This window comes from Podarcis vaucheri (assembly GCF_965113315.1).
Source record: "Podarcis vaucheri genome assembly, chromosome: Z".
Taxonomy (NCBI): Eukaryota; Metazoa; Chordata; class Lepidosauria; order Squamata; family Lacertidae; genus Podarcis; species Podarcis vaucheri.
Window position 1 is genome coordinate 35,273,624 of NC_138758.1, and position 9,202 is coordinate 35,282,825.

Below are 9,202 nucleotides of genomic sequence, written 5' to 3' on the forward strand. Positions count from 1 at the left end.
CCGAGGGGATGGCGGCGGCGGCAGGGTGCAGAGGCTGCCCGTGCCCGGCCAGGCGTCGGTGGCGGCGTCGGCGCTGCTGCAGCGGCTGCTCCTCCTGCGAGCAGTGAGCGGAGCGCAGCCACAGCGACGGCGGGGGGCGCGCGCGCTAGGGCGCAAGGCTGGCGGTGGCGGCGGGGAGCCCGGCGGAGGAAGGAACTTGTCCCTTCCCTCTGGACTCGCGCCCCCCAGATGTTGCGCCCGGTGCGGCTGGCACCCCTGGCACCCCCCACGCTACACCACTGCGTAAATGTGTATCCAGCAGTGGAATTTGCTGCCAAGGAGTGTGGTGGAGTCTCCTTTTTTGGAGGTCTTTAAGCAGAGGCTTGACAACCATATGTCAGGAGTGCTCTGATGGTGTTTCCTGCTTGGCAGGGGGTTGGACTCGATGGCCCTTGTGGTCTCTTCCAACTCTATGATTCTATGATTCTATGATTCTATGATATTTTAGAGGGTGCTTCGAGTGATCGCCAAAGAAGAAGAAAGTCAGAATCAGGCAGAGCATAGTAGCCATTAATAACCCTCTCCACCATGAATCTGTTCCAGTCCTCTTTTAAAGCCTTCTACGTTGATGGGCACCACTGCCTCTTGTGGGAGCGGGTTCCGTAATTTAACTATGGGGCCCCGTGTGTAGAAGCGTGTTCTTCTGAAATGTCCTGCAGTACCCACTCTCAAACACATGGAGGGAGTGTTGCATTTTCTTTGCCTCCGCTTGGTACACTCGGGTTTGCCTTGCACTTTTAAGCCAGCCAACTATGCTCTGCACAACTTTCTTCCTTTCTTTGTTAATGGATTGGAAACTTTTTCTCTCCCCCCCCCTCCCACCGCTCCTTCCTAGCCTCTCTGTCTCTCCCTTTTCTTTCTTTTTGTTGTGCAGAGGTCCTCCCTATGCCAGGTAAACTTGGCTACCGCCCCCCCCCCTCTCTCTCTGTGTGTGTGTGTGTGTATGAGAGAGAGAGAGAGAGAGAGAGAGAGAGAGAGAGAGAGAGAAACAAAGGGCAGAGAGGCAAGGAGAAAATTCTGCCACGCAGACTCTTTCACACAGCAGCCCCATTTGCCAGCTCTCCGAGCCTTGGAAACTGAGTCAGAAACGAATTCCAAACAGATGGGGGAGGATGAAGAAGCAGAAAGGTTTAGACGCAGTTCCCAGCCTCAGCCTTGCCCAATTCATTCCTCACCTGCTTTTCAGACACCCCCATTGCATTTTAATCTCCCCCCCTTTTAGATATAATGGGGGGACACCACTAAGGAGCCCACTGTCAGAAATTGAGACACCCCCCCCCATTTATCCAGGATTGCAAGAGAAACCTCTTGAGGTTCTATTCATTTGCAAATTTGCTTGGTAATGCCTTCCTTTGGGTCTTGTGGGCAGATAAGCGTCTTTCACGTTGGCCGGTGGGGTGGGGTGGATTACCTTTGGCTATCCCCAGTTCTAGATCCATTTAGCTGGAGACACTGTGGACTGAAGGGGATAAGGGTCTTCTGCAATGCAGAGCAGGCCAATCCAACCGGCACCAGCTCTGCAAGGTCTTAGAGAGGGATTGATCCAGGCTTTGGGGACTGAGATCCCTTGAAAACAGAGGCCTGAACCTGGTTTTCTGCTTGCAAACTGTGTTGTGGTGGATGGATCCCCTTCCACCCTATTAAGGTTTTGGTCAAGTTCTTTCTCAGCCACTCACTTTGTTTATGTGCTTCTTTATTACATTTATACCCCACATTTCCTCCAGCAAGTCCTCCATAGTTCTCCTCCTCCCTATTTATCCTGTGAAGTAGGTTACGCTAAGAGCAAGTGCCTTACCCAAGGTTGCCCAGTGCGCTTCATGGGTGAATGGGGATTTGACCCCTGTTCTCCTTGGTCCTGGGACACAGGTGGCGCTGTGGGTTAAACCACAGAGCCTAGGACTTGCCAATCAGAAGGTTGGCAGTTCGAATCCCCACAATGGGGTGAGCTCCCGTTGTTCGGTCCCTGCTCCTGCCAACCTAGTAGTTTGAAAGCACATCAAAGTGCAAGTAGATTAATAGGTACTGCTCCGGCAGGAAGGTAAACAGCGTTTCTGTGCACTGCTCTGGTTTGCCAGAAGCGGCTTCGTCGTGCTGGCCACATGACTTGGAAGCTGTATGCCAGCTCCTTCGGTCAATAAAGAGAGATGAGCGCCGCAACCCCAGAGTCGGCCACGACTGGACCTAATGGTCAGGGGTCCCTTTACCTTTTATTCCTGGGTCCTAGTCTGGCACTCTAACCACTATACCACACTCTTGTGCCTCTTGGATCATGCCCAGGAGTCAGGAGCTGAGCCTCTCAAGAACTCCAGAAGGGCCTCAATGGCAGAGGTTGTCATCATCATCACTTCCAGGCATGGCTAGCGTCCAGCTATGATCAACGTCAGCCAGAGTGATGCAATGCAGGCAGAAAGCTCCTTTGAATCCAGGTTGGAACCCCACCTCCCAAACCATCAATTACCCCTTTCATAACCAGTGGTGACTTCTGTCAATTATTGAGACTGGTAGGGCAGAAGGCCAGCAGCAGGTGGTGCCAGAGCCAGCAAGAGGCAGGGGCAGAGCCAATGAAAGGAGTCCCTAAGAGGTGGAGCCAACTCATTCTAGTTGCATTTTTAAATTTTATTTTATTGCATTTCTACCCCAAGGCTTCCACCAAGGAACTCAATGTGGCATATATGGTTCTCTCCCACCTCATCTAAGCCCTACAACAACCCTGTGAGGTAGGTTAGGAAGAGAGGCAGTGATTGGTCCAAGCTAACCTAGTGAGTTTCATGGCTGAGTGGGGATTTGAACCCTGGTCTCCCAGGGTCTTATTCCAACACTCTAACAACTACGCCACACCCATCCTCTTCCCTGCTGAGTTCCCTCCAGGCAAAACAGAGGTGAAGGTCTTCGCTGCACTACACATTACATTCAGTGGATATCCTACCACTTTACGCAGTCACAGCTTCCCCTAGGGAATCTTGGGAACTGTAGTTCTTCAAAGGTGCAAAGAGTTTGTAGGAGACAGCTGTGTTCCCCCTCACAGAGCCACAGCTCTCAGTGTTCCCTGAAAAGAGGGATTGGTTGTTAAACCAGCCTGGGAACTTTAGCTCTGTGAAGGGGTCAGGGGTCTCTTAGCAACTTCCAGCACCTTTAACAAAATACAGTCCATAGGATTCTTTTTGGGAAGGTGGCAGGGGGAGAGCGGTATGATACCGCTTTAAACAATTAGTGCAGATGGGGCCTAAGGCTGTGTCCACACCAAACACATTTAAAGCACATGGATTCTTCCAAAGAATCTTGGGAACAGTAGATTACCCCTAACAAAGCTACAATTCCCACAGTACCATTAAACTACAGTTCCCAGAACTTTTCTGGAGTGTGCATGTGTGTCTGCTTTGCATGTATGGTGGATATGCAGTTTAAGTAGTCAGCAACAAATAATCAGGGAAACGCTGCACTTGAGGCAGCTGAGTTGGAAGTAATCAATATTAAAGTTGGTGGAGCCCTAAATTGTTTATTTAAATAATTTATATACCGCTTATTCTCTAAGTGGTTCATAAAAAGGTAAAGAACCCCTGACAGTTAAGTCAGTTAAGTCCAGAACAATTCTGGGGTTGCGGTGCTCATCTCGCTTTACTGGCCAAGGCAGCTGACATTTGTCTGGAGACAGTTTTTCCGGGTCATGTGGCCAGCATGACCATGCCACTTCTGGTGAAACCAGAGCAGCACACAGAAACGCCATTTCCCTTCCCGCCGGAGCGGTACCTATTTATCTACTTGCACTGGCGTGCTTTCGAACTGATAGGTTGGCAGGAGCAGGGACCGAACAACGGGAGTTCACCCCGTCACGGGGATTTGAACCGCTGACCTTCTGATCAGCAAGCCCAAGAGGCTCAGTGGTTCAGACCACAGCACCACCTGTGTCCCCAAGTGGTTCATAGACAAGGGTAATGTGCACTGACCTCCACCATTAATCCTGACCATACACAAGAAGTGGGTTGGTTGAAAATAGTTTTGAAGTACCCTTTGTCAAATGAGTCTAGGGCTCTCCTTCATTGGAGGTTTTTAAGCAGAGGCTGGATGGCCATCTGTCATGGACTAGATAACTCTCAAGGTCTCTTCCAACTCTACAATTCCGTTCCTTGTGGAACATCCTCCCATCAGATGTCAAGGAGATGACCCTTAGAAGAGATCTGAAGGCAGCCCTGTATTGGGAAATCTTTTAAGGTTTAATGTTTTATTATGTTTTTAAATATGCTGGAAGCTGCCCAGAGTGGTTGGGGCAACCCAGTCAGATGAGCAGGGTATAACTAACTAACTAACTAACTAACTAACTAACTAACTAGTAGCAGTAGTAGTATTACAACTGGAAAATCATCCAATTTGCTTCTATGAAAACCATCCCATCTAAAATGGGCAGGATTTCAGTGTACATCGCACCTTATTAGGATCTTTTGCAATCTCTTTTCAGACTCTTTGCCAGATCATTTGGTGAACTGTAGAGTAGGAAAGGACTGTGAGGATAATTCTAGTCCAATCCCCTGCAATGCAGGAACTGTCCCATATGGGGAGCGAACCTGCAGCCTTGGCGTGGTCAGCACCATGCCCTAACTAACTGAGCTATCCTGACTTAAATAAATAAACAGTAATTTGCAATCAGAGGATCAATGTGATTTTTTTAAAAAACCACACCACCCTAACGAAATCAATATAGCAAAACAAAAACAAATAACTTTCAAAAGCTACAAAGAGCAGATTGAGGTGAGCAAAAATGGCCAAGAAACAACAAAACACCTTGGCTAAGAGGAAAGTCTTCACCGGTTGCCAAATTCTTTGCAACATCTGGGCCAAGAAGGCCTCCTTAGAGAGAGTATCCAAATTCCTGAAAAGCTCCCAATTCTGGATGCCTAGCACGCTTTTCCTAAAGTGGGTTGTAAGAACGCAGCCTTTGTAGGGGCATTTAAGTCCTGGGCAAGCAGGTATGTTGCATCAGCCCATTTTGGGATCTGACAGTAAATGCCAAGGGATATAGGAAGGTGATTTATACCAAGTCAGACTTTTGGTTTATCGAGCTCAGGCTTGTCCGCATTGACTGGCTGTCACTTTCCAGGTTTCCAGGTAGGGGTCTCTCCCAGCAATGCCAGGAGATGTCACTGGGGATTAAACTTGGGACTTTCTGCATGCAACATCTCTTATGAGAAATCTCACCTTAGCTCTATGTGAAAGTACAGAAATTGGGTTTCTGGCCAGAACCCTTTTTTTCAGCTTTAAAGTTTCTGGTCCTCATGAATCTATACCCAAAACTTTCGGGTGGTGGAATAGGCAAGAAGATATGACCGTAAGCATTGTGAACCAACGAGGAGCTTTTACATCCTTCGGGTTGTTTCCAGCTCATCAATGAATCTATGCTAACCATGCTCATTGTTTTCAATGGGTGTACTCTGAGCAAAATTAACGTTTGGCAACAACCTCTGGTGTCTTAATGATTTTCTCATCCTTTCACCCAAATGAGCGCAGGTCATCAAGCAATGAAGTAGTAAAAACAATATTTATTAATAATAAAATAAAATGCATTTAAAACATTTAAGAAAACAATTAAGCACATCAAAAAAAAAAGCCTTAAACCTTCTAGAACAGCCAAACCCCTCACAAGTAACATCAAACAACAAACTATTATTATTATTATTATTATTATTATTATTATTATTATTATTACAACCCATGCATCTTTTCCTGCCTGCAGATTGGTCCATGCTGACAGATCCCAAGTTCTGCAAAACAGAAACAATCTCATCAGCTAGATGGCTTATGCAAAGCGTGCTCATTTGCATAAGCATTAGAGAGAATCCTTAGAGGAGGGAAGGGGCGATGACCAACCACGGAGGTGGGGAATGCACTGGGGAAGCAAGAAATATCATTGCAAGAGGACTATTCTGTTTTTAAGAGAAGCCTTTTACCTTTTCAAGACAAAGGGTAATTTTACAAGAAAGAAGGAAAACGGGCAGCCTCGCCACTTGCTCAAAAGTAAGGCAAGCACCACAGTAACCCCCCCCATCCTAAAATTTCAACAAAACCTGTTTCCCCCTTTGATCGCTTTTGCATGCAAACTCTGATGAAGGGTGGTTAGGGCAACAGAAGGGAGGAGGACATGGATGTTAATTTTTCAGTCCAGTGCTAAACCACCCCATTCAGTGGAATGGATAAAAACAGAGCCTCCAAGTGGCTGAAGCCCCTGGATGTGAAAAAGTGGGCCAAATTAAGAGGTCTTGGAACCAAAGTGAAAATTCAGAGTTGGGGTCAGGCAAGCCTTCCTGGGGGGACCATTCAAGAGTTTGGGGGCTGCCATCAAGGGGGCAAGAAGCAGTGCAGTGTAGTGGTTAGCATGTTGGGCTAGGACCTTGAAGACGAAGGTTTGAATCCCCACCTCCCAACTCGGCCAAGAAGCTCATTGCGTGACCTTGGGGCTAGTTGCCACCTCTCAGCCAAACCTACCTCACAGGGTTGTTGTGAGGATAACAACAGAGATAGGAGAACCATGTGGACCACCTTGAGCACCTTGGAGGAAAAGGTGGGGTACTGATGCAAGAAATAAATAAGAAAGCCATCTCATACTGAGTCAGAGCATTGATCCATTTATCTCAGCATAGTCTGCACGGACTGGCAGCTGCTCTCCAGGGTTTCAGGCATGGAGGCTCTTCCCCAGCCCTACCTAGAGATGCCATTTGGGACTGAAAGAAGGATATTATGCATGTAATGCAGGTGGCGTTAACCACTGGGATGTGGCCCTCCTCCAGGTTTTTGTGATGAGGGGCTTGATCACGTGACCCCACCCAGCATAGATTCTCCACTGCTGAGATGATCTATTGCTGGGAGACGGACCAGAAAGGCTTTATGGTCCGAACCAGCAGATCTTTGTGAACTGGCTGTGTGGACGGGAGGCTATCGAACTAGGGTTGGATGTCAGCTCCAGAAGCTGTGATGTTTGTAGCCCAAGGGTGCAAGGTGAGGGAGGCGAGAGAGAGAGAGAGAGAGAGAGAGAGAGAGAGAGAGAGAGAGAGAGAGAGGACGCTAGAAAACAAGGCAAGCCTCGTTGCTGCTTTCCGGGAGACGGTACATTTCCATTGCTAATGGCTGGACGGGAGCCAAACCACTTTTCTGAGATGCTTCCCTGGGAAAAGGCAGGCGCTGACTGGCTCGGAGGCAGATCTGAGCAGAGGCAGGCGAAGGATGAGCTCGGAGGCAGCTGGGCAGGCGGGTCTCCTCCGCACCAGAGCTCAGCCCTTCCGTAGCCAGGAGACAACAGACCGAAGTGGGTCCTGCAATCAACTCCCCAACCCATTTCCCCTTTATAGCTCAAAGTTTGTTGAGGCTCATTCTTTCAGGGCGTTGAATAGATCCTCCCTCTTTCCTCCATCTGCTTCAGAGCAGACCATATGCTGCGACCGCTCTGGTCTGCCGGGGAGAACCCCTGCTTTCTGACCCCAGCAAATTGCTGCCCCCCCTCCCCACTTTTGCATCAGAGAACATTAGAAGAGCCTGGCTGCAGGATCAGGCCAAAGAGTCTAGTCCAGCATTCTGTTCTCACAGTGGTCAGCCAGGTGCCCATTAGGGGAAGCCACCAAGCAGGACCTGGGTGCAACAGCAATTCTCTCTGCTGGTGATTCCTGGCAACTGGGGTTCAGAGGCAATACTGTACTGCAACAGTGGAGGTGGAATACTCTATAGCTACCATGACTGGCCATTGATAGTCCTATCCTCCACTGAAGAAGGTCCCTTGTTTTTCCAGGGAGGGCTGGGCAAGACCCTGTCTGCAATCCTAGAGACTTGCAGCCAGTCAACACAGATCTAGATGGTTCAATGGTTTGGCTGAGCAAGAAGCAGTTCATTCTTACATTCGCCCTCAGAGGTGCCTGTCTGCTAAGCTTCTACATCAGCCACAGATCTGTGCAGGACAGAAAGGAAAGGAACATTGAAAAAAGACTCATGCAGAGACACAATGAGCACCTTTGCCCTGAGGCTGGGTAAATCACTATGTCACGCCTCTGCTTCAGCAGGGAAGGAATGTTCCCACCACACCAAGGACAGAGCAGTGTGCAAAATATCCCACCCAAAACGGAGAGTGACTGAACAGAGGCAAGCCCAGAGCTGTGACTCGTGGAAGGACATAACCTGGCATCCTCCTCTCTGGAAAGGTGGTTTTTTAATGCATCTCTTCACCTGAAGCAACTGAGTGATCCAAACACCCCTTGGATGCAAAAACACAGGAGGAGGCAGCCTCAGGAGGAGGCAAGGTCAGAGGGATTGATCATGCAGAGACACAACAGGCTGCCTCCTCTGCGGATGCTCACTTGCAGGCTTGCCAGAGACTTTATTTATTCAATCAATTTACTTAACTGAGGCAGCAATCAGCACTCTTTCTGGAAAATGAGCATTGCTGAGCACAGTGGGCATTAATTCAGGGTAAACATTTATGGATTTGCACTGTGAGTTTATTTCATTCTCTTTTATTCTTCTATATTAATTAATACACTGGTAATTACTGTATAAAAGGGCATTCCCCCTCCCTCCATATGGAAATCAACATTATAATTAAGCCGTCTTTATATTGCTGGACTTTTAGACCTTCCAGGATGTTGCTAGAGCGGGGACTTTCTATAAAATGAACTCAGGTACATATCAGGTTTGAAGATCCCAAATCCAGTTGATGGGTCATGGTGGGCTCTTCTGATTTTTGATTTTATTAAAGATTTCTTGGTTTACAAAAGTATGCGCAATGTTTCTTTCTTCAAGTTACATTTTCTATAGGTCAGTTTCATTTGTTGAGACATTCGGGTTGCATTAGGAAGAAAAGGAGGGGGAGGGGGAGGGGTCGTGGGGGTTGGGGTTGGGTGGCAATGTTTTGATTTTACTTAATGTTTGTGTGGGGTTTTGTGTTAGTGTCGCTTGTGTGGGTTCTCTTTACTATTCACTCGTGTTCCTTTGGTGGTGAGAGAGGTTGGGGTTGGCCTAGGGTGTGGTTGCTTGTTTGTGATTGGCTGTGGTAGGTGGGCTCTTCTGATGACAGCAAACATATAATCTGGGCAGTGCCAAGACTTTTAGTCCAGGCCCTATTTACTTTCTATAATGGAGGACGAGAGCTAGTAGCATGCCTCTGTAGGACTCTAAGAACATAAGGGGAAAC

The 9,202-nt window shown here is 48.1% G+C and overlaps 1 long non-coding RNA gene across 2 annotated transcripts; it reads left to right on the forward strand.

Annotated features, from left to right (window-relative positions):
* Window positions 1-912: 912 nt before the first annotated feature.
* LOC309523875 lies at window positions 913-8,785 on the forward strand. Of its 2 annotated transcripts, XR_014215674.1 has the most exons (4): window positions 913-931; window positions 2,317-2,465; window positions 5,765-7,023; window positions 7,056-8,785. It is a non-coding gene; the product is annotated as an uncharacterized lncRNA (long non-coding RNA). The 2 variants fall into 2 exon arrangements; XR_014215675.1 differs by lacking the exon at window positions 913-931 and having other exon boundaries at window positions 992-2,465.
* The last annotated feature ends 417 nt before the right edge of the window (window positions 8,786-9,202 follow it).